Source organism: Mesocricetus auratus, unplaced genomic scaffold (genome assembly GCF_017639785.1).
Source record: "Mesocricetus auratus isolate SY011 unplaced genomic scaffold, BCM_Maur_2.0 Super-Scaffold_100027, whole genome shotgun sequence".
Taxonomy (NCBI): domain Eukaryota; kingdom Metazoa; phylum Chordata; class Mammalia; order Rodentia; family Cricetidae; genus Mesocricetus; species Mesocricetus auratus.
Genome location: NW_024429208.1, coordinates 24756147 through 24782345, shown reverse-complemented (window position 1 = coordinate 24782345; position 26199 = coordinate 24756147). Strand labels below are relative to the sequence as shown.

The 26199-nt window shown below is 41.1% G+C and overlaps 1 protein-coding gene, 1 long non-coding RNA gene and 1 pseudogene across 3 annotated transcripts in view; 1 reads left to right on the top strand and 2 right to left on the bottom strand.

Annotated features, from left to right (window-relative positions):
- LOC121134212 overlaps positions 1-10197 on the top strand; it is a 40732-nt gene extending 30535 nt beyond the window's left edge. The window contains exons 2-3 of the long non-coding RNA XR_005871250.1: positions 9609-9677; positions 10059-10197. This is a non-coding gene — a long non-coding RNA (uncharacterized LOC121134212). The remainder of the gene's footprint in view (positions 1-9608; positions 9678-10058) is intronic.
- Positions 1-26199, bottom strand: part of Mcu (mitochondrial calcium uniporter) — a 156111-nt gene that overhangs the window by 40293 nt on the left and 89619 nt on the right. The gene's annotated exons all lie outside the window — the stretch shown is intronic.
- LOC121134211 lies at positions 12993-20228 on the bottom strand (annotated as a pseudogene).

The window sequence follows — 26199 nt, the reverse complement described above, 5'->3', positions numbered from 1 at the left end:
AAAGCAGAATATAATTTTTTAGATTGAATAAACACACCAAGTTTTTAAAAATGCTTGTATTGAGACTATAGAATGGAATGTTATATGATGCTCTTTTTGACAGTTCTACTTGGCAAAGGAACTTGAATCTGTGGTTCCTTGTATATTGCCATTTAAGTCTATGAAATCTCTAGTCACTTGTACAATGACACTGAGAGACAGTTGCATCTAAATTAGCATCCTGAGATAAAACTTCACTCTCTGAAGTGCTTTCAAGTAAGAAAAATACAAAGAATGTCTGAAAGTACTTCATTTCAGATTGATGGTAGGTACACGGGTGTTAATTACATTATTCTCTGTGTTCTTTTTTTTTTTTTTTGGTTTTTCGAGACAGGGTTTCTCTGTGGCTTTGGAGGCTGTCCTGGAACTCACTTGGTAGTCCAGGCTGGTCTCGAACTCACAGAGATCCACCTGCCTCTGCCTCCCGAGTGCTGGGATTAAAGGCGTGTGCCACCAACGCCCGGCTTTCTCTGTGTTCTATAAAGTGTAGTATCATGTAATGTTTTGAAAGTACTATTTCCTATTTTGGTTATGCCTGGGGCTGTAAGAACCTGTGCTGGTCCTAACAGCTTGTCCCTGCACCTGTAGCATCAGCATTATTTGGGAACCTGCCAGAGATGCAGACTCCCAGGTCCCACCTCAGCCCTCCTGCATTATAACAAGGTTACTAGGAAATTCTTAAGCACATGAAAGTTTGTAGCTCACCCAAAGGGTATTCAAAGGCATATAGTAGCCATCTAGGTGCAGTATTCTCAGACCTGAACCTCTCTCATTTATCAGGACCCTGGCAGAAGCAACTGAATTTCATAGAAAGGCCATGTGATATAATAGAGATAACGACGCACAGAGAGCTTGAAAACTAGATTCTCACTTCATATCTAGTTCCACGACCTTGAACTAGACTTTTTGCCTATAAAACGAATAGATCTTACAGCAGACATTGTGAGAATTTGCATCTCTGAAAGCTATGAATTTATGAAAACAAATAGCGAAGCATTCTTTCCTGACACATGTCACATACGATGAAGTAGGTGAGGGAAATAATTTAATGGTTTATGCAGTTGGGAGAAACAATTCAGGAGACTGGGCCTGAGTAATGTGTTGGGGCCTTGTCTCTCCAATACTTCATATGTATTCAGCACTGGAGCTCAACCTCCTTCACACTCGAATTCTGGAAGTTTCACAGTGGTGAAAAACTTAGGCAGTGGGTGGCTGCTATTAATAATCTGCTCCCTGCTCCCTTTGTTCTTGAATACAGATAAAAACACAGGTAACAAAAAAGTTTCAGAGATGAAAACAGCTTTTACAGTTTTAGCAAGAGAATGTTAGTGTTCTTATGAAAAGCATTCATAAAGTGTTTAGAGGTAAAGGATCAGGGGGAAAACCAATATGCATGTATACATGTGACTGCACACATGTAGAGAAAATGAATAATGCATGCATATATGTCCATGCACATATGTAAAGGAAATAAAACTAACATGTGAATGCACATATGTAGAGAAAATAAAGTAAATGCAGCAACATATTGATAATATAAGTCTAGAGCTTTAAAACTACATGCATACTGTACTCTAGATTTGAGAATATTCAAAATAAAAAACAGAAAAATTAACATAAATATCCACTGGTTCCAATAAGTTTCTTTTTGTTTTTTGCTTAGTTTTGGGGTATGTGGTGTGTGTGTGTGTGTGTGTGTGTGTGTGTGTGTTTTGCTTTTTGTTTTTTGACACAGGGTTTCTCTGTGTAGCCTTGGTTGTCCCGGAACTCTCTCTGTAGACCAGGTTGGCCTCTAACTCACAGAGATCCACCTGCCTCTGCGTCCCAAGTGCTGGAAATAAAAGCATGTGCAATCACTGCCAGCCATATGTTTTGTTTTGTTTTTTAAACAAGTAAACTTTAAAAAGTATGAGAAAAGCTAGACTAGAAAGGAAAAAAAAATCAGTGGGACACTGTAATAACTCCCACTACTGCAATGTTTCTTTAACGAGGTGAACGATATCCAACCATGGGGTGGGAGATGGGCCAGGGCAACGGTGCTTGCCAGTCACAGAAGAGTGAAATCAGATCCCCAGGACCCAGGCAAAAGCTCAGCGTGGCAGTTCACACCTGCAAGCCCAGTGCTAGAGGAGGGGGCAGAGAAGGTGTCCATGGAACTCACGGGTCAGCCAGTGTAGACACATAGGGAGAGCTAGGCTCAAAGAGAGACTAAAAAATAAGGTGGTGGGAAACTAAGGAAGACACCTGAAGTTAATCTTGGGCCTTGACACACGCATACATGGGGGAGGGGAGAGTGGGCACTACAAAATTTAAATTTGAAAAACGAAAAATATTATTTCCAACAGAAAGGTGGACCTTTCATTGTTGCTCTGGCTTCAGCTAATATTGGAAAAGGATACAGCTACCACTCAGAAATAGAACAAACCACAGGCTTTTCTTACTTCCCTGAAATGAGAGGGACACAGCTGCTGCTGCGAGAATTGCTCTCTGCTCTCCCACGTGCCTTGGGAGCATAAAAGACTTCTATCACCAGGAGGAGACCACAGGCGAGAGCTCCACCACGGTAGTCATTTTGCATCAATGCCCCCTTTCCATTTACTCACATTTTGCCTATTGAAAAACACAACACACTGCCAGTCTTCCCTCTGTCCCACAGCACCACCACCAGAACATACACGCTATCATTAGTGAGAGGCTTAAATACCCAAGCTCCACAAAACACATCGGATTCGGGACTTTTCCTCCTTTTTTTCTGAGGCTAGCTAAGTGGATTTATTTTACTGTGCTGAGTTACCTAAGATGATCACAAAAAGATGGTTATTAAAAGTCTTGCACATCACCACAGAGTCGTGTAAAGGGGACAAGCAGAAAAGGCATTCAGGATGATTTTCACATCTGATTGAAAGCCCAACTCACAATAATGGCCCTTTGCTCATTCTGCCTGAAGCAGCTGCTCTCCACTGATTGGCTAGGCATCATTTGGGGACCAATCCCTCAGCAAACAACTGTAGTCACAGGTTCACCATCTGAGATGGAATGAGGCTCAGTTACATATGAAGAATGACTCCTGTTACAAACATGACCACCATCTTCATTTTGCAAGAATTATAGTTAGGAGTGTTAATTTAAAATATTTGCTTAGTACCAAAACTATCCATTAATTCAAATATGAACAAAAGCAACGATTAGTAAAAATGTAAGTTACAGAGTGTGTAAATCACAGAATTCTATGAATTAACATATAAACACAAACACATTATTTTAGCTTTTATAGGTATATAAATACATACACATAGACAATAACTTAAGAATATGTGAAAAAGATGAGTATTAATTAAGACCTACGTAGAGGGTACATCATTTTTACAGTAGGCAACTCTGGAGAGGAAGGTTTGGAAATTGGGGTGGAAGCACAGTTACCGTTGACCATACAGTAATATTTTTTTTTCTGTGATGGTATTAAATGTCAACTTGACAGAATCTAAAGTCACATGGGAGGTGATGTTCAGTAACCCACTGTGGTATATCTACATTAATGTTAGTCTGAGAATGTCTGTGAAGCATTATCTTGATTATAATAATTAATGGGGGAAGACCCATCTTCATTGGGTAGGGTGACTCACCAGGCAGGGGTTTCAGGACTCCATAAAGCGGAAAAAGCAAGCTGTGTGCTAGCGTGCATGCATTCACTGCCCTCTGCTGCTGCTGCTTAATATTTTTAATTAATTAATTAAATATTTTTCATACAATATATTTTGATCATATTCTTTTCCCTCTCCAACCAGATCCTCCGCACCTTCATGCTCTCTCTCTCTCTCTCTCTCTCTCTCTCTCTCTCTCTCTCTCTCTCTCTCTCAAAACCAATAAAACAAAACCAAGACAAAACCCACATGATCCATGCAGTTTGACCAGCCCCCCCCCCCCCGACCATGATGGCCCCTGAATTATCAGCCCCAGGAAACCTTCCTCCCCTGTGTTGCTTTCTCCGAGTATTTTATCACAGCAACAGGAAAAGAAACTAAGACATTATCTCAGTTAAAAAAAAAAAAAGATTTGAAGCTAACAAGACAAAATGTGAATATTTGAGAGTGTTAAGAATAGAGGCATTTATTATACGACCCTTTGTACACTGTAAAAGTATCTCTAAACTGGTTTTTAAAGCACTGCCTATCTTTCACTCTCTCCAAGCATGCTAAAGAGATGCTCTTTTCTGATGAAGGCCTAGGTCCTATGAACAGGGTTCGACAGCAATGATTGATTTTTATCTTGGCGTGTGCTGCCCCACATTGGCTTCATCATACTCACTGGTGCTGGCAAGCACACAGCAGCTCCCTTCCACAGCTGCAGACTTAGGCATCCATTACACGAGTCCACCAGATGAATATTCCACAATGGACATCGGGGCTAGCTCCAGGATGGCTAATATGCAGTAGAGAACACTCACTTTATGTCAGGATGATGCATACTCTTTCAGATAAAACTAGGAAACGAACTTCAGGGCTACAGGACATTCTTATGTTCATGGTGCCACACAATGAGTTCTAAGGCAAGCACAGCTATCTTGAGACACCCCCCCTCATACCACCATCACCATACACACACACCCCTCACACTACCATCACCACACACACACACCCCTCACTCCACCATCACCACACACACACACACACACTCTCTCTCTCTCTCACTCACTCACTCAGAGGCACACACAGTTCCAGCCTCTTCACTTAAAAGAAACTATTTTAAATTATGTGTATGCATGCGCATCTGTGTGTGGGTATGTGCACTTGAGTAGAAGAGCCTTGGGAGACTAGAAGCATTGGATCCCCTGGGGCTGGGACTACAGGAGGTATGAACCTCCAGATGGGGGTGCTGGGAATTGAACCTGGGTCTTCTGGCAGAACAGTAAGTGCTCTTAACTGTTGAACCATCTCTCCAGTCCCATCACCTTTTTTGTTGTTGTTGTTGTTTTCAAATGACTGATATTGTCAGCTTGGCTAAATTTGGCCTTTTGGGTGGAATGCAGTCATTTTCTAGTAGCGTCTTCCCCAGTGACTGAGGATATTAAGATATTTTCCATCCATTTATAACTCATTTGCTTATCATCTCCTGGGGGTGCCCCTTCAAGTTTCTTGCTCATTTTTGTTACTATGTTCCATTTTTTTATTTCATATAAAAATTACTAATATATTGGGATGTAAGCCCTTTGTCAGTACCCCATATGTATATGAGTATTTGTTCTGGCATTTTTCCCCCTGGGGAGGGATTTTCTCTCCCCATACCAATAACAGCATTTTTTTTAGAAAGAATTACCACATCATATAATGCATCTACTTACAGGAGGCACATGCCTGAAGTCCCAGCACTTGGGAAGCTAAGGCAAGAGAACAAGTTCAAGGTCACCAGCCTAGGCTATATAATGAGTTTGAGGCCAGCCTGAAGTATGTAATGAGTCTTTCTCAAAAACTGTGTCTAATATGATGCCCTTAGTACATGCCTAGCGCTGTGTAACCTCTACCCCATTGGTATTAGAATCTTTCCACCATCCCCACAAACTGATGTCCATTAGACACCATTTCCTGCTCTTCTCTACCCCTAGCCCTTAAAACCACTAACCTTTCTGTCTTCATGGATTTGCCTGTTTCTGACATTTCACATAAGCAGAGTGACACAAGATGTGGTCTTTTTCTGAGTGACTTTTACTTAGCAGCATAAAGTCTTCAAGACAGAACTACATGACATTATATACCTGTACTTCATTGTTTTCAATGCCTTCCACTGTAAGGACATAGGGGATTCTTTCATCAGTGGGTGGATGATGGGGTTGGTTTTACTTTCTGGCTATTAGGAATAATGCTGCCATGAAGATTCATGTGTGAGTCTCTGCTACTTTACAGTACCACCTACGGTGAGGGTTCTGATTTCCCCACATCCTCATTGGCTCTTTTCACTACTTGTCTTTCTTACAGTATCTTCCTTAGCAGATGTGAATGGGTACCTCACTGTGGATCTCATTTCCCTCTTCCAGGTGACTAATGATGCTTTGCATCATTTCAAGCATGTAGTAGCCATCTTTATAGGAGAAATGTCTGTTCTGATCTTTTGACCATTCTCAAAATCAGGCTTGCTCTTTAATGTTCAATGTTAGTTTTATAAGTCAAACTTATTGGCAACAAGTTATAAATTTATTCTAACCAATTTTATTTTCCAGTGCTGGGTACCAAACCCAAGGCTTCATGTCCTTCTGCTCGGCAGCATCCCGAGCTACCCTTTTAGTGGCTGTAGGATCTGTAGTGATAACCCTCTTTTCTGTTTTTAATACTTACTGGGAAACTATGTGTTCTTTTAATTTTCCAGTGTGGTTATTAGTTCTTTGATACACATTTCAAATATTGGAAGATTTCCTGGAGAAAATGATTCATTGCTCCAGCTAGTGACTTCCTCTGTGGTTATAGAAAATGCTATATGACTTCAATCCTTTGGAATTTATTAACATTTGCTTTATGGCCCAACCTGAGGTCAATTTCAGAAAATATTCCATGTGTACTTGAAAAAGGAAGAATTCTACAGAGGTTGGATGTGGTATTACCATGGGCTTTTATTAGCAGATGAGTGAATGTTGGCTTTGTGTGTGAGAGAGACAGTTAAAGAGCTTAGCTGTTTCTTGGCTGACTTGAGAATTATTCAACCTCAGCAAAGCTCTTCTTTAATAAGCTGTTGTGAAGAATATCCCGACTATAAAACATTGCCCCTCAGAGTGAAAAGCAGAAAGGCATGTTTGTTTCCTTTCCTGTGTGTGCATGTTGTATGCATGTGTGTGCATGTGTAGGTATACATCATAAGTGTGTGTGAGTGTGTGTATGTGTGAGTGTGTGTGTGTGTGTGTGTGAGTGTGTGTGTGTGTGTGTAGCCCAGAAGAGGACCCTCCACCACTCTGTCTCGTGCATTGAGACAAAGTCTCTCCCTAATCCTGGAGCATTTTTGTAGGCTGGTAGCTAGCAAGCCCTAAGGTTCCTCCAGTCCCTATGCCCTTCTTCCCTATGTTAGAGTTACAGGTGTGATGCTACTCTTACCTTTAACAGATTATATGTATGCGCCTTGAGCATATGTATATGTCCTACCTGTGTGCAGATGCCCAGAGGCCAGAAGAGGACATTGGATTCCGAAAACTAGAGTTACAAGTGGTTGTGAGTCTCCTGATGTGGGTGCTAGGAACTGAACCCAGGTCATCTTCAACAGCAGCAAGTGCTTTTTAACCATTTAGCCATCTCTCCAGCCACTGAGGTTTTTTTATTATATGAATGCTAGAGATTCGAACCCAAGTCCTTAGTGTTTGTGCAGGAAATTCTCTTACCTACTGAGGCATCTCCCCAGCCCCATGTTTGCCTCCTTTTATGTTAAGAATGCAGACATGCACAATGATCTTACTAAGATTAGCACAGGATGAAAAGATCAGGCTTGTTTCTCCAATCTGAATTGGAAAAAGGTCTTACTGTGCAGCCCAGGCTGGCCTTGAACATCCAGTCTCCCTCCTCAGCCCCTCTAGAGCTGAATTACAAGTATTCATTATAATACTTAGCTTAACCCAGCCTTTTAGAAGAAATACACATTATTGAAAACGTTTCTCACATACAATTCAAAATATTTAAACACCAGATGAAATTTAAAATTAGCCAACTACTTCACAGCATTTTATATAAAGAGAACACTTCATTAGAAAAATGTCAATCTTTGTATCTCATGCAGATTTTGGGAACCAAATGTTTAGTGTCAAAAAACGTTAACTCCTATAAGCTTTACCATAGATCTTTACTCCCTGTCTAATCTGTTTCCAACAGTACAGGAAGACGCCTCTTCTCATAGATGGCAACAATGATCAGGAGGTAGACAGCTAACAGGAAGGAGGGCAATAGTTGAGATAATAGAATTTAGAAATAGAATTGATTTAGGGAGGCCATGTTCAGGTGCCAATACTGAGTGACAGGGCTGATTGCTGTGTCAAATCTAGTATCGTGTCACTATTTGGGGGAAAAAATCCATGAAAGAGTATATGGGGGACATGGTAGGAAATAGCTATTGACTTAAACCCCACTACTGTCATGTTGTAGCCCACTAAGAAATTCCACCCGGATAGACGAAGAGTCCAGAAGGCTGTCTGCTGGATCATTTCCTTCAACACAGGAAACTGCCATTAAGCTTCTTTTTCAAAGGAAGGCTGGAGCAACCATGACAAATGTGACAAGTCACCCAAACAGCTGTCTGGTAGCTACAAGCACAAGGTCCAAAATAAAAGACACAGCCGAAAATTATATTCTGCCCATAAATTAAGTTAGGCAGACTGTGAGTGTAGTTTGTCTAATAGGGGAATCAGAAAAATGAAGGATTAAAAAAATCAAACAGATCCTGTGACATGTGGCATATAATTGCTTATGCTTTATAGACAAAAACCCTCCTGAATGTTAGAAGTTATAGGAACAAAATCATAAAGCATAGGGCTAGTGAGATAGCTCAGCAGATAAAGACACTTGTCACATACACCTAAAGACTTAAGTTCAATGCCCAGAACCCCATGGTGGAGGGAGAGCCAACTGCTTACTGTTATCCTCTTGACCTCCACATGCGTGATGTGGTATGCGGTATGCACAAACCACACACACAGACACACACACACAGACACACACACACAGACAGACACACACACACACACGCACACACACACACACACACACAAAGAATGTAAGAATGCATTACACACCTGCACAGCACAGATGAAAAAACTTTTTGAAGCACAAATGGAAAGTAAATGGATCATTTGTTGACACATACCACTGATGAACACTGCCTACTTCAGTCACAGTTTTCACTCCCTACCCTGTCATAAATACATACTACTCACTGTCACAGACTAAGTGACACACATTTCCTGCTCAGTCCTGTCAGCAAGGAAGAAATGTGCTCCTCGTTTAGGCAAGCCATAGAAAAACAGTTTCCATGGGCCAACAGCTCTGTCTCACTTGCTTTTTCAGCAGGCTGCCTGGTTCTGCAGAGAAATGCCCTCCTTAGGAGACTGAATGTTTTGTGGATGAAATGGCAATGACATCTCTCAGAAGTCTGGGCAGGGGCAGACGGATTAGATGCACTGGCAGACATTAACAAGTGCACACAGGCGAAAGAACCTTGGATGTCTATTACATCCAAAAATTTTTTGAGAAAAAATTGACATTGGGTTTTTTTTTTTCAAAATAAAAACTTAGGAAGGAAAGTTCCCATTAAAAACCCAAGAGTGTCAAGGTAGACACGTTGCTACAGTGAGGGAACTGACTGCACATGCAAACTCTACAGTATTGCAGCTTCTTGGCAGCCCGTCCTCTGACACTCAGTTCAAAGGCAGAGGGTGCTAGCATCTGACATTACTAGCTATGAGTATTGAGTCTGTTGGTGTAAAAAGGACCGTAAGAAATAGGAGTAGCAACAATTAACTAAAAGACTAATAGTTTGTCTTAATTGTGCATGAGCCATGTGTGGGTGTAGGTCTTAATTCTTACTTAAACCCTGTGTCTCAAAAACAGGTTCTTCAATTTGGGGACATGCTTGGACCATAAATACCCCACAACAATACCTGACCAGAGGAGAGAAAGGTAATGCAGTTTTCCATGATGTGAGTCTGGTAGAACTGTGACAACCATGTTGCACTATTTGCTGGTGGTAATGGTTAAGGGAGTTCACTGAGTCACAGCACCCTCCGGTAGTGTGGCCTTGAATGTTTCTACGTGAAAGAGTTTGTCCCCAATGCCTATGTGATGTTAATCAAAATTCAAACATACAACAGTTGTACACTTTGAGATGAAGGGAAATAATGATGGAGACTGGAAAGAGATGCCATTAGGCACCCACACAGGCCTTTGTGTCTTTCATGTATTTGAAGCTGTGTTGTATGTTTGCTCCATGTAGCTCATCCTTACAGCTGTTTACCACCAAGGCAAAGATGACCTAACTCCCTTTCTGCACTGACTTGACAGGTTAGCCACCATCCCAGCTTCATGAACTCAATGGACTACTTCTCTGAAAAATTTATATGTAATCCAATATCCAGAAGTTTTAATATGTCCAGCTTGTCCAACAACAGAGAACATTCTAGGAAGATAATAAAGTTAAAAAATGGAGTCTGTTTACATGACGGATTAACATTTCTATAAGAGGAAGATTAAGACCATTTAGCGTTAGAAATAACTTTTATTTCCAGTGCACTTGGAGGCGTATTAGGTTTAGTGTCCCTGACAACACTAAGACAGTACCCTGGCGTCTCTGTTATCTTGTGTTATGTCTTGACAACACAAGGTCTTTGAGGATGGCCAGAACATTATCTTCTCCCTCTTTAGATCCAACACTACTAAATAATGCAATAATTGATTTCTCACTGACAGTTGCAGTGAGTAAGAACTGGCCACCTCTAATCAGGGCTTGTTAAGGTTGTTTAAATTTTCAAACTGGAAATCCTGGAAGTCTAGAAGGACGAGGAATGTCAGTGGCTTCTCAGAATAGTATTTGCTTCTTCACAGTCATAGAGAAATTAGCATTGCATACATTATGAACACTACAGAGCACTCGTGGCTTGTTCACACGTGGCCTAACCCCTCCCACTAATTCACCTTGAAGGCCATGAAAACCTGAAGAACCACAGAAAAGAACAGTGGCTCAGAGGAACTTTTTGTTCCAAGTCACATTTTGCAAATCCATCACAGCCAGAGCACCGGAGTAATTACAAGCAGCCGCTGCCTTCCACACCCCCTATTATTTTCCCATTGTCTAATTCCATTCCAAGGGGAGAAACTGAACACTTGTCAACTTTGCATATTTTCAAACAGCCTGTTTCCATTTTACAAATTCTAAAAGAATAATGCAAGTCAAAAATATTCTCCACATATGGAGGTTAGTCAGTACCAGATTTCATTTTGTTAAGGTGTTGCAGTACATGCCAGGCTACCCATTAAATGTTCATTTTCTTTGGGACAAAAATCTGAGCCCCCTGGGTCACTGAAATCCATTAAAGTTTCTACTAATGTATCATTATCACTTTAGCAATATGAAATATTTCCAGCTCTTACTGATACCTGTTGATCTATATGTCTTTTGAAAACAGAAACAGCTTTGTATTCCTCTAATGATCATTTAGTCACCATTTAATAACACTCATATTCAAAACACTAATAATTCTATACTCAAAGAGGGGTTGCTACAAGCAAAGTTTAAGGACTGTTTCCTGTAGCAAGCTGACACACTTCGGATTCTAATAAGAGTGTGGTAAGAAGCTGGGCCTGGTGGTGCATGCTGAGACATAGCACTTGGATATAGCATAGGACCTTGCAAGCTCAAGGTCCACCCATGTTATGGGCTGAGCTCAAGGCCAGCCTGGGCAACATAGTCACTGGAAGGGGAGGCTTTAGAATACAGCTCAGCGGTGTCTAACATAAACAAGGCTCCAGATTCAACCTCTAGAACTAGACAAAAGAAAGGAAAAGGAGGGTGGGGGTTGGCAAGTTCAATAAAATCAGACTGGTACTCTGTAAGCAAAGGATGCACATGGTGTAATTGTGTAGGGCTAAAGTGTCAACAGTTCCGGACACAAAGGGAAGAAACAGGAGAGTCTACTCCCTCACCCCAGAGGAAGCTAAGCCACAGCACTTACTCTGCCTGGAATGGCTATCTAACAGGCATGTGCCGTGAATAGAGGCCCTGTGTTTGATGCAGCAGGAATTATGGAATGAGCAGCAGAAGTAGCCAGAGACTATTCTCAAGGACACTACAGTGTTTTTAAGATGTGCAACAGGGGAGGAATAAGACAACATTGACCTTATTAAGTAACAATAAGTAATTATAAAGTCACCAGTAATGAAATAGAAAAAGATGTATCAGCAGTAAGTTGGCGGCATACCACTTTTTATTAGTAATTAGGTTGTAACTATTTAAGTAATTACATTCTTCCCATTCCTCCTCACATGTATATAAGTATGCTGGTTTTCCTGGCTGCCCAAAGAGCTCTTTGGCCATTAAGTTAAGTGACCTCACTAAGTTGTAGCTTTGCTCTTGTCACTTTGTGTGAGCTGTTTAAAAACACACCAGCAAGTTACAAAGGAAGGACCTTTAGTCATTGACCCCAGGAAGCCAGAGGAAGTCCCTCTGTGCCACAGTGACCACTGTAACTAACTACCCCCATGCTATTTTTAAAGTTTTTTTTTATTGTTGTGGGACATTGTCTTCTGTACATGGTAACGGTTGTCTTGGAACCAGAGAAGTTGTTATCATTAACAAGACCCTCACAAGATCGAGCTCACTAACATTCCCTGGTGAAAGGAAGACATGGTCACAAGGGGCTCATGAGGCAGCCAGGGGACCAGGGGATATACAAGTGATGACTGCAGACAGGACACGTCCCCTCTTTGGTGTGGCAGCCAGTGAGATGCTCACACCCCTGGAACTAACCACAACTGAACTCGCTGGTTTTCCAAGCTACACTTCGCTCAATTATTTGAAAAATTATTAGGTGAAAAATAGGAGACTTGGTTATGAGTCCTGAATCATGGCATAACAGTTGCTAAAGACCTTTCTGGAGCTAAAGAAACAAAATGATTATAAAAACGTTAAGACACTGGCATGATTTTTAGCCCTGTTGGACAGTCAGGGTGTTTCTAGTCATTTATTATTAAAAATCAAGAGTCTGTACTCTTCATTTCTCCCTGCTTCAGATGATTATCATTTTTATAACAATAAAATTCATAAGCTTATAATTTATTCTACAAGTGTAATTTTCACTAAATTGTATTAGCACTCCAAAAATATATTTGCTTATCTTATTATTTATTTATTTACATTTTTTATTTTTTGAAACAGGGTTTCTCTGTATAGCTTTGGAGCCTGTCACAGAACTTGATTTATAGACCAGGCTGGCCTCGAACTTGGAGCTCTGCCTGATTACCGCCTCATGAGTGATGGGATTAAAGGCATGCATCATCAGCACCCTGCTCCTTATTTTAAAAACATCTTTAATGGGGGAGGGGGTGTTTGATGGAAAAGGAGAGGGTCAGAAAACAACAAAACAAATCTTGTTTGAAAAACCAGGATGGACCAAAATCCTTTGTGAATTAATAAATAAATGTGAAAAATATTAAGGAAAAGCAAACAAACTTAAGTCTCACTGATGAGCCCTGGAATGCAATGCCTACTTTTAGGGAAATGGGTGTATTGCCTGAGAGTCCCTGCAGGGGTCTAGCCTTCTCCTGAAGCCTGGCTGTTGCAGTATTCAGTCAGTAACACTCCTGAGCTTACACCTCAGCCTTGTGCCTCAGTTCCCCTAGGATAGGCATCTTCACCACTTTCCTGTCTTCTTCTTTTTTCTTTAGTTCAAAAGGTGTAGGGAAGAGTAAGATAGCTGTTCTCTTCCTCACACGGACTTTAGGATGAGATAATCTTTAGAGAAACAAGTCACAGACAATGGGTACTAATGCATCAGGGGACAAGACTTAGCAGCCAACATCAGCAGTGCTGAAGAGCTGCTTAGGGGAAGGCTGCTTGGGAAACACTTGTCCAGAGATCTGTCCAGTTAGCCACCATGCCAGCTCTCTGGGATTGTTTGGATTAGGCGTTCTGCAAAATGTTCTGCCATGAAAGACTTCTGTGCTGTCTTGCAGTTTACCGGTACTAGGATTAACAAGGCCAGTTCACTGACGTCCCATGAGGCAGGCCGGATACATGACTCAGTCGGTGAAATGTCTGTCAAAGTAAGCATGAGGACCTGACCTTGAACCCTAGAGGCCATGTAAAAATGCTGGAAACAACAGTGGTATATGATTGTAATCCCAGGGCTAGAAAAGTGGACATAGGTGGATCCTAAGGCTTGCAGACCAGCCAGCCTAGTCTAAACAGTGAGCTTCAGGTCAGTGAGAGATCTGTCTCCAAACAAGACATTCATGAAGAATGACATTGGTCTTGAACATATTTGTGTACATCAACATGTACACACATGTGCATCTACCTACCCATGAACATACAAGCACATATGTTGCCTTTCCTTTGCATCTGGCCCTAATTTACTGATACACATGTGTGCATTACTGCCTTTTTTCTTCCATCCTTTCATTTGGCTCCCTCAATAATTTCAGGAGGTTACATTAGTGGATAGGTTTAAAATCTTTTGAGTATAGGCATTAAAATGTCATGACATTAGTTACAATACATTTTGTGGGGTACAGAGATGAATTAGGTGTTTAAAATGTCCCTGTAACATACTAGAATAACATGCAATAGATCCACAAGGGATTATTACCATAAAGTATACAATAGTTATGTACTATTTCACAATCAAAAAAAGAATCATCAAAATACCCACAGTGTAGGAGGGACGGCATTCAAATTCACGGGGCTTATATTTCTGGCCTGGTTCCTCATTGCTTTTTACCCTTCAAGTTCCGGGTTCTGCCGTCAGTGGAGTTGTTCACAGCTCTGGAGTTGACAGCAAGTTGCAATGGATGCCATTGCTCGTGAGAAGGCACTGCCTCTCATGTTCATTTCCAAACTGGCTGCTCAGCTGCCGTTCTCTAGCTACCAGCCCACAGCTGGCCAGCCTCTTGGAATCTGTGTTCTACCGGACTCAACCCATCTTGCTAAAAGCTGTCTCATTTTAGCTTCCTATAGGGAATCTATTTGGATTCCTGCCACTCAGCTTCAATATATGAAACATGCAGGATGTTGGATAGAGACACTGGGCCACGAACTAGACTGCATTCCAAATGCTGGCAGCAGTGACCTCATTGTGCTATTTAATGTTTAGTACAGCTTGGAAATGACAGTGATGAAAGTGATCCAGGCATCAGATGTGACAGAGCATATCTTTACTCTCTAAGCCACAGATGACTCACACGTCAAGCTGCACATGCAGAATTTACTCAGGAGCTGAACGTCCCTCTCCACTAAGCTTGGATGGGACACTCACCAACAGCAATGACCTAAGCATAAGATAAGATTAATTTGCTTCTTTCTATGTATTTCTTCAACTGATTCAAACTACAACAGGAAGAAAGTTGCCAGAGAAAAAGCCCCTCATTCCTCATTGCATTTTTTAAGCTAAAAAGATTTCAAGTGCTATTTCTCACTGAGGTCCACTGAAGATCTCCTGCTCCACTTTAGACCCAACGCTCTAAACCTCGTTCTAGAATTCCATTCTCTCTGGTCCATGAGTCAGAGGCCTCCTCCTTCAATGTCCTGCTCTCTCTACTGTTTCCACCTCATTGATAATGAAATGCAAGAAGCAGTGACTGGCTGGGGCTGGGAGAGCACCTGTGCAGAGTGGGATAGGCCGGTCTAGACAAATCTGAAGCAAGTGTGCAGGCAGGAACACATGCATGCACGCATATACGTGCGTACACATGTACAGAAGCTTACACACACACACGTTTTTGTTGTAACATCCCAACATGAATAGGTGTTTAATGTGTTCTGTACAAGAAAATAAGACATTTACTTATTTATTTCATTTTCCCCCTAAAAAGGAAGTAAAATACAGGGAATGTTTTAGAGGTTGTATTTGTGATGAAGGAAAGGATGCGATTCAGGTAGCACAATTATCCCCCCCCCAAAAAAGAATAATATCATTACCAAAACAAGACGGAAAAAGCCAGGAGGCGTTTTGGCAAAATTCTTTTAAAAAAATGTTTTAATGATATTGTTATAGACTAATATTTATCTTCGAAGGCAAGTTGCTTAATAAGAAATGTGTTTTTCAGTAATTTAAACCATTACTACTTAATCTCTGAATACAGAAGGAAATCATTAAACAATAAGTTCAATGGCAGCCTTTAATTAACACTGGGCCCTTCCATCTAATCACACTGAGAGGAGTTTCCTCTTTTTCTGGACTTCTAATATGTAAGTTGAAGGAAAAAAAAACAAAGAAGAGGAACTTGATGTCTGCCTAATTAAATTCCTATCAGAAGAATAACCTGGAAGGGCCCCACTGACCTTATATTGCCATCCTGCTAACAAGCCCGTCTACCGGTTACACTAGATCTCTTCAACAGCCATCAACCATGGGCACAAGAAAAATACTTATGAAAATGTCAGCTTGGTTCATCCAACACACACATCAACAACATGTCAACAAATTTTGTTTTGGCTCATTGAATACAGAATGTAAGTTCCCTTAAATAGCAATAACCATTTTCTCAAAAACAAAACTGTACAACAAAACTGAAAAGGCAGTCTGGACTTAAACCCAATCAACAGTTTGATAGCTTCTTTTTTCTACATTATAAATGCATTTTACTTTAAGACCCAGCAGTAAGAGACCTGGGTTTAAACTATCTGGACTGGAAATGTGAATTGGGGCAGGGGCAGGATGGCAAAGGGCAGACTACACAGCTGCTTCTGAAAGCACACATCTCTCCACCCAGCCTGTGCACGCAACATCTCCTGCCATCTTAGATTTATGAAGCTTATTTTCCAAGTTACCCACAAAATCCCCCCAGAAGGCTTATTCTTTGCCCTTGTCTTATCAGACTTCATTCTGTTTGGAGAGCTCAACCTTTCTTAGACCTCCTAAGCTACTACCCCCAATGAGAATACTACATTTAGTCTTTTCTGTATTGACTTTCAGATTCAAATTTCATGTTTCCAAAACCTGCTCTACCCCTGTGGTCCCCACTTTGATTAATTGTAACTCTCCGGTCAACCTCTCACAGTTCAGCTGCACAGCTGTCTTAGAGTCTTCATTTGCTCCTCCTGGGCAATCCATCATCACATCTCCCCTGTCCACACTGTCGTAACCCAGTGTAAGAACACAGCTCTTGTGCTTCCTGGCCTCCAAGGAGCATGCATCTCCCTTCACCATATAATCTTGTCATGATGTCTACCTTACTCAAAGCAATGGTGGCAAGCAACAATAGACAGAAATCCCCAAAGTTGTGGGTCAAAATAAAACTGTTCCTCTTTCTAAGCTGATTTTCTCAGGTATTTTGTCACAGTAATGGGAAGTGAACAGTAACAAATGTTAAATATCTAACTATTCATCAATGCTCGCACCTTGAACTTGCCTGGGCTCTCGGCCTGCAGAAATATTAGAAAATAAGTATCTACTGTTTAAGTATTCTTTAATAGCTATTAAAATATTCTACATATCCATCTGAAGGGAAACAAACAAGGCTCATTTCTTGAAGTCACAAATGTATTTGCATCTTAGTCCCTTCATTTTGATTTGAGCTCCATGGTTTTTAAACAAATCTCTAAGCTTCAGCTCTACATATACAAATCCAGATGTTTAAAGATGCTAAAGCATCAATACACAAAGTCCTGAACAGAGTATCTCATCCTAAAAATGACTACTGTAATGGTCAGGGCAATAACCCTGATCTTTAGTCCTTCTCACTCATACATCAGAGTGCTCCAGTCACCTCCTAAGACTCAGTGACAGTGTCCTGTCTTCAGACACTGTCGCTGGATCCTGGCTAACTTAAAGGACAAAGCCAAAACTTGCAATTTTTAAGGATTTCTAGAAACAAATTCCAGTCTCAACTCTTCTTTGAGATACTCCCAAAACTGGCCTTCAACAGGTGTTAGCAGGGTCCTATTTCCCAATCTAACAGTTATGTATTGTGTGGATACAAAGAAAGCACCTAAAGTTTTTAATGGTGTCTCTTGGAAACTTCATTCTCGAGATAAAACTGTTAACTATTTCTCAGGGTTCTGCAAGCCTTTGTCACCAGTGAGTGAGTCTATGGCTGTCCAACAGCCCATGGGAGAATAATCTCATTTCAAGGTAAAGATTTACTTGAGTTTCCTCTCAAGTAGTGAGCACTGCATCAGAAGCCAAAGGGAGGAGGGCCTGGCTTAGTTTCAAAGATGGCAGGTGGAAGAAAAGGCAAGCCAACTGCTAACTGTGACACAAGAATACCCACCATGACAATCGTAAGGCATTGTGAAACATCATCATTGCTTAAATAATGGTTAGTCTTTCCCCAAGCATCTCCTAAAGAAATCAGCCTACCATTTAAAAAGATAAGCTTATCAATAGATTGCTTAAAAGTTTCCTGTTTCAGGTTGCTTATTGGCAAGACTGCATTTAAGTGCCTCCTTGATTCAGAAAGTAATTAAATGTTGAAGCGGCACCTGGACAGAGATCAAGGCGTCTCCACAGTTTTTTTGTTTTGTTTTGTGTTTTTCATTTCCTTAGATTATCCTACTCATAACTTGCAAATGCATGTGACCAGAACGCATTTTTTCCATGACCACTCTGGGGATATTTAATGCATGGACTTTTAAGTGCAATGGTGGTATTCTATGTTTGTCAACCAGCTAGTACAGTTTACAGTTTACCACGTACTCACTTTACTCGCAGGTTTGTTGGATCATGGTACATCAGGTAAGGATCACAGGCATACCAGCTGTGCCTCTTCCAGAAAGACGTGGTCATTTTATGTAGGTGTTTACTCTGGGTCTTGTTGCAGAACACAAATTCCCTTAAGTGCTTTTCTCTTATTGACTTTCTCCATAATTTTTTCTTATAGCTAGCTTTTCTCTTTAGCCAAAGGCCAGAATGATGTCTAAGGAACTGATTCACGATCTATTTTACTGTCTTCCTCTTGCCTTTCCATGTGCTGCAGTATGTTAGAGTTCTGATGGGCAGCTTCAGGACACTGGGAACCAATGCAGCCACTAAGGACTGTTGCAGTAAGCTCATGTGGCAGGTTTCTGACAGATGTGACAAGTTTTGGAGCAAAGGAAACAACTGGTGTCTGAATATGTCTAAAATTAATGGTGCACTGTGCAGAATTCAGACAGGCATTCTTGGCATAGTTCCGATAGGTTGAAGATGCCAAAACATTCAGGGGACATAATATTCCTGAAGCAGCTCTCGGCCCACCCGAGAAAACGGACGCTGCCATCTTGCTACTGCCTACGGAGGCTCCAGAATGCAGTTTTACAAACAATACATATTCCTGAGTGTGAAAAAGATCTTCAGAGCCCTATCTTTTCTTGGCTATCAATAGGCTAGGTAATCAGAATTTGGGAACTGGAGATTTTTTTTTGGGTTCCATTAGGTGTTTTCATGTTTTGTTTTATATTATCATTTTCCCAATGGGTCTCATGCAGGTGAGGATGACCTCTAGGATGACCTTGTACTTCTGATCTTCCCACCTCTGCCTCCTGAGTGCTGTGATAACAGGGTCTGTACCGTCATACCTGAGTAAGCAGTACTGAGGACTGGACCCAGGGCCTTGTTCATTCTGAGTAAACACACAAACTGAGCTATTTATCCAGCTGCCCCATTAAAAAAAATCCATCATAATATTTAGCTATGCTGATAGGAGAGAAAATAGAGAGAATTTATGTGTCTGTGTGTCTATCTGTCTGGAGTAGAAGGAAGTAGAACAAAGTGTTAGATTCTGTTTCAGTGAATGAATAAAAATTGAGTTGCTTTAGAGCAAAAAATTGGGCTTAGATTAGATCATTATGAATAACCTCTTTGTCTAATATGAAAGAACTCACAGAACTTAAGAAAATTTCATTAGTTCTCTTGGCATAAAACATTCAAGTTACCAGCTCTAAGGGCAACCACTGGAGGTAATTTTTAAAAAAGAGTTCAGAACAAGTACATTTGGCATAATGAAAGCTATTATGATGTTATTAACCTTAGATAATTTAGTCTTCTAAACTCTTAAGTTTGACTTCAACCGACAGTATGGTCCTTTTCTGAATTTCTTAGGACCAGAAAGGTTTCAGATACTGAGGATTTTGTTGTTTATTGTCTTAGTATATTTGCATATCGATAAATGAGGTTCTTGGAAATAGGACTAATTCTAAACATGAAATTAAATTGTGATTCATATTCCCCCTTATATATGTAGCACCAAGATAATTTTGTACAGCATTTGTATTGCCCCTATGTTGTCACTGTGACCCATCACAAAGGATGAGGTATGGAATTTTTCACCTGTGATGTCATTTCAACACCCAAACAGGCCTGGATTTTGGAGGGTTTTGCATTTTGTATTTCCAGAGCAGGGCTACTTATACTGTATTAAGTTATTGTACATTGCTGTCCAAGTATCTTTTCCCTGCACTGCACAGACTGTATTATTTACTTACGGTTTTTTGAGACAGAATCTCTCTATAGCCCTGGCTGTCCTAGAGCTTGCCATGTAGACTAGGCTAGATCTGCCTGCCTCTGCCTCCCGAGTGCTGGGATTAAAGGTGCATACCACCCTCAACATAAATCCAGCCACACTGAACCTCTTAGAAGAGAAAGTGGGTGATACCCTTGAACGAATTGGTACAGGAGAGAGCTTCCTGAACATAACACCAGTAGCACAGACAGTGAGATCAACAATTAATAAATGGGACCCCTGAAACTGAGAAGCTTCTGTAAGGCAAAGGACACAGCCAGCAAGACAAAAAGGCAGCCCACAGAATGGGAAAAAAATTCACTAATCCCACATCTGACAGAGGGTTGATCTCCAAAATTTACAAAGAACTCAAGAAGCATGTCTCCAAAACACCAAAGGATCCAATTAAAAAGTGGGCTGCAGAACTAAATAGATAATTTTCAATAGAGGAGTCTAAAATGGCTGAGAGGCACTTGAGAAAGTGCTCAACATCCTTAGCCATCCGGGAAATGCAAATCAAAACAACTCTGAGATACCATCTCACTCCTGTCAGAATGGCTAAAATCAAAAACACCAATCACAATTTATGCTGGAGAGGATGTGGTGAAAGGGGAATACTCCTCCATTGCTGGTGGGAGTGCCAACTGGTTCAGCCACTTTGGAAATCAGTATGGAGATTCCTCAGAAAAATGGGAATAAACCTACCACAAGACCCAGCAACTCCACTCTTAGGCATATATCCAAAAGATGCCCATTCATACAACAAGGATGTCTGTTCCACTATGTTCATAGCAACATTACTTGTAATAGCCAGAAATTGGAAGCAACCTAGATGCCCCTCAACCAAAGAGTGGATAGAGAAAATGTGGTATATTTACACAATGGAGTACTATTCAGCAGAAAAAAAAATGGAATCCTGAGATCTGCAGGCAAATGGATGACACTAGAAGAAACCATCCTGAGTTAGGTAACACAATCACAAAAAGAGAAACATGGCATGTACTCTCTCATATATGGATTTTAGACATAGATCTGAGGAGTGCCAGCCTACCATCCCATGGCCAGAGAGTCTGGGAAACAGAAACTTCATTCAGTGGCTGATGGAAGAAGAGACAGACTCCCATGGCTAAGCACTGAGCTGAACTCAAGAAAGCCAGTAACAGAGAAGGAGGACTGATGACCAAAGGGATTAAGACTGGGCTGGTTTAACCCCCAGAAACTCTTGAATCCCAGGCATCAGCCTGGGAATCCAGCATGGGACTCATCAAGACCCCCTGAATGTGAGTGTCAGTGAGGAGGCCTAGGTAATCTATTGAGCCTTGGGCAGTAGATCAGTATTTATCCCGAGTATACACACGGACTTTGGACTCCCATCCAACAATGTGAGATGCACTCTCACCCTGAGCTCTTGGGGGGAGGGTCTAGGCCCTGCCCTGGATGAAATGACAGACTATGGACACCCCCATGGAGGGCCTCACCCTCCCTGGGGAAATGAGGGGATAATGGGGGGTTCGGGGAGGGCACGGGAGGAGGGGAGGGAAAGGGAGAGGGACCTGGAACTGACTTGTGAAGCAACCTTGTTTCTAATCTAAATTTAAACTTAAAAAAAAAAAAGGTGCATACCACGACACTTTATAATAGAATCAAGTCAGGTTTTTGAACTCACCAAGACCTCCAACAATTACTGCTTCTGTTATGGTTTGTGTTTGAGATGTCTCCTAGAGGCTCATGGGCTTTCCTAAGTGGTTAGATTCTGGGGGCTCTGCCCTACACAGTGGAGCAACCCTTTAATGGATTCACACTCTGATGACTGCATTCATGTAGGCAGTAGAAGGTGGCCCTGGCTATCGGAAGCTGTTCACTGGCGCATACTCTACAAAGATACACCTTCTCCTTTTGTCCCTTCATCACTTCCTGGTCACCAAGAAGTGAACAGCACCTATATGAGCTTCTGTCTTCCCACAGCCCTAAAAACAACACAGCCATCAGGTCATGGGCTGAACCCAGGAATCAAACTAAATCCTTTTGAAAACCATTTCTGCTAAGTATTTCTCACACCCATCCATGAAAACCTGGCTAACACAACCACCCTTCAAACACACACTGCATGACACAAAAGCTCATCCCCATGTTTGCCCCTTACATTGTATTCACAGAAGCTTAATATCACCATATGACATGATAGATTGCACTGGTTATGTATACTTTCAAAAGGGAAGACGGGGATAGAAGGTAAGATCTTCCCATCATAGGAACACAAGCAGGCTCATTTCAGAGAGTCTAAACAGAGGCCGTCAGCTTCATGTTCTTATTTTAAATTAGCCAAGGAATTTTAGCAAGACATCATCAAATAAAATGATGGCCATTTAGATTTTACTGGTTGTGTTAAATGGTCACATCTACTTAAGAGCCAATTGTTCCTCCAGCCTCACACTATATCTTCTAGTCCAGTGCTGTCATGAATTGTCTGACCTTGTTCTGGCCTTACAGTCTCACATAGCTTCTTTCTCTGTCTGAAATACTGGTCTAGGTTGTTTCTGTATGGGTATCTTCGTCATCATTTGGGTTTTACTAAGCATCCTGACCTCCAAGGGTGCTGTCTTTTCATGCTGTGTGAAGCAGCTGAACTGAACACACAACTTAGTTTCATTCTATTCTTGGCACTTGGCACTCCTATAACACTTCCTTTCTTATTGGTTTGTTTATTGTTCCCACTGTCTTCCCTCCAGCCTACAACACCATGAGTGTGCAAGGCCTATAACTGGTTCCACTCTGCATTCCTGACACCCAGAGTCATGGCTGGTGCATAAAAAACATATCCATTCAAACAGTCACTATATATTTGAATGAACTGATGAAAAAAGGCCCCCACATAACTGCCTCAAAAGCCCTTCCTGGTCCTTGTATAGAATCTGTGAATTAATTGAAAACACCAGTGGAATAATCAGGAAAATTTCAATGATAGCTAGATTATTTGATGCTATTAAAGTAAGCATTGCTGGTTTCAATTTGATGATGGCATTTTGGCTTCTCTTAGATTCCAGAGGAATAGCGAAGCATTTATGGAAACATTTACAGGGTAAGCAATTTGTGTAAGATAATCCAGTATCTGCATGTGTGTACAGGGAGTGAGGGAGGGTGGAGTTGAAGCTCGACTGTCCATGTGAACCCAGCCCTGGAGGCTCAGGGATGCATGGACACCCTCAACTACACAGTACGTTCCAAGCCAGCATGAGCTACAAGAGATTCTGCCTTAGAGAGAGAGACAGAGAGAGAGAGAGAGAGAGAGAGAGAGAGAGAGAGAGAGAGAGAGAGAGAGAGAGAGAGAGAGAGAGAGAGAGAGAGAGAGAGAGAGAGAGAACCCAAGAATGTCTGCATTCATGACTGGTGAAGTAAGGGAAATACGAGATCCTGTCAAATAGTTCTTTTCAGAATGAAGCATTAGAAATATAGGATACAGGTTTATTTGTCATTACAAAACAAAACCAGAGGGTAGGAACAGCCTCCAGCCCCTTTCGTTCATTCAGATTCACCGACAACAGAAGATGCAGCTGAGGAACAAATAACAGAGGTCAGGTTTAAGGATTCGGATCCCCCTTTGGTGGAAGTTTCCCCCTTCTTCTCACTGCCGTGTTATTAAAGTTCTGAAGCCTTCTGGGGCGCACTGAGCATTTACCAGATGACAGTGCAATAGACAAGAAGGTGAGAGACAGCTGGATAAGTAAGTGTGGGAAATGTTAGCAGAGAATCGTTACAGATTTTGTGGCGAAATGGTCTCTAAAACAAACAGAAGAAGCTGGGCAAACACTGCCAACGAACTACTCCATGAGTTAAGTTGTCCCTACAATAATATAAACCAAGATGGATAACCCAGATGGAAAAGCCCACTTCATTGTGCTCCTTGAAATTATTGTTTAAGTCAATCTTGTCTTACAATAAAACTTAGAAGGGAGGAGAGGAGAGTATTATCTATTATATGAGGAAAACAGGGACAGCAAGTCATGCACACACAAACGAAACAAGTGCTTGAAGGTTGTATGGGGAACGAAACCACTGTTGGTGATCTAACCTTGACTGACCTAGAACTCACTGTGTAGACTGGGCTGGCCGTTGACTCACAGAGAACTGCCTGTCTCTGCCTCCAGAGTTCTTGGTATATGCTGCCATCACCAACTCTATCTTGATTTTTATAAATCATATAAACACAATTCAGTGCAATGATTTGTCTAGAAAAGTATAAGTCTCTCTTCATTGGGTTTAGAGTGTTCTTATGCGTGACATCTTGTCAGCAGATGCCAGCCTTGCAGATAAGAGCACAACTGAGAGCCTGTGATTTACAGCAAGGCTTTCATGATGGGTACGGACCCATCAAAGTTATTTAGCAAACAAACCCGAACTTAGACATGGATGACAGGATTCTCCATCTTTTTTGCATTTTTGTTGGATTGATTATAATGATTATAAAAAATCACTAATAATCACAGAAACAATAACTCAAACAAACGCTGGATATCAACAGGTCTCAAGAGAAACATACCACGCTCTTATTTATTATTTGTAACCCTTGGGGTATGGGTCATAAAAGGAGAAATACAAATGGCAAGAAGCTTGGGAAATGTTTAATTGTAATAGTAATGACAAGTTAAAAACGAGACAAAGTATGTCCCTGTATTTCAGTACTCAGAAGTCTGAATCAGGGAGATGCTGAATCTGAGGCCAGCTTGAGCTACACAGTGAGACCTTGTCAAAAAAGCAAAATGATGCAAATAAACAACCACAAACAAAATTAAAATTAATGCTTTAAAAGCAGAAGGAGACCAAACGGATGGCTCAGTGTTTATTTTAGAGCACACATGACTCTTGCAGAGAACCTGAGTTTGATTCCAAGCAACCTCTTTGGATAGCTTCCTAAACATCTGTAACTACAGCTCCAGAGGACATGGTGCCCTCTTCTGGTATTTGTGGACACTGTAATCACATGCACATGGACCAGTGGTTCTCAACCTGTGGATTCTGACCCCCACACGTTTGTGGGCATCACATATCAGATATCCTGCATGTCAGATATTTACATTACAATAGCAAAATCAGTTAAGAAATAGCAACAAAAATTGGGGGTCATCACAACATGAAGAACCAAAGTGTCACAGCATTAGGAAGGTTGAGAAACACTGACATAGACACACATACAGAATTTTTTTTAAATCTTAAAAAAAAATAAAACTTCACAAGCAAACAGTAATGAACTCAATCCAAATATACATCTATGAAAGCTTATCAATAAGACCTTGGTTGCTAAAATTAAAAGATAAAATAGCTATAATTTTGTTATCAGATATCATTTGACTTCATTTTTATTAAAATATAGTATACATCTGTTGTTTAAATTTTAAAGGAATCTACATCAAGCTGATAATAGCATTACCCTAGAAGAGGGACCTTTTCGCCTTTTATTCTACAGCGCTTCTAAGTATGGATAACTTGTATTTAAGTTTCATACACTACCCTAATAAGAAATAATCTATAAAAAATTTTAAAACCAGCTAGAAGGCAGTTCTGGGAGGACGGACACAGATGCAGTGGTTGCCGTGGACACATGAATTATGAGCATTCCCCCTTTGTACATTAGTTGCTCTTTTAAGACATCTGGCTGAGTACTTTTCCACTTACAGTCTGGGGATATTTCTCTTTTTCCCTTTTATGTATGCAGGTTGTGTCTTCCCTTTATGCATTTATGGCGGTATAAATTTTAGCCACTATTATTACCTTTGTAATTAGGGAGGGGGAAAAACCCAGAATAAAAAGCTGAGGATCTGAATATGCAGAAGGACAGCGTACTGTTTTATCATCACACTGAAACTCACAAGGTCACACAGCTATTAAGGTGAACTCTAAGGGAGCACTCTCAGAGGCTCCAGGCACAAACAAGACATGGCAGTTACGAATGCGTGGCAGAGAACACGCACAACTGCTAGTTGCCACAAAAGAGAAACAGCAGGAAGTATGGGGT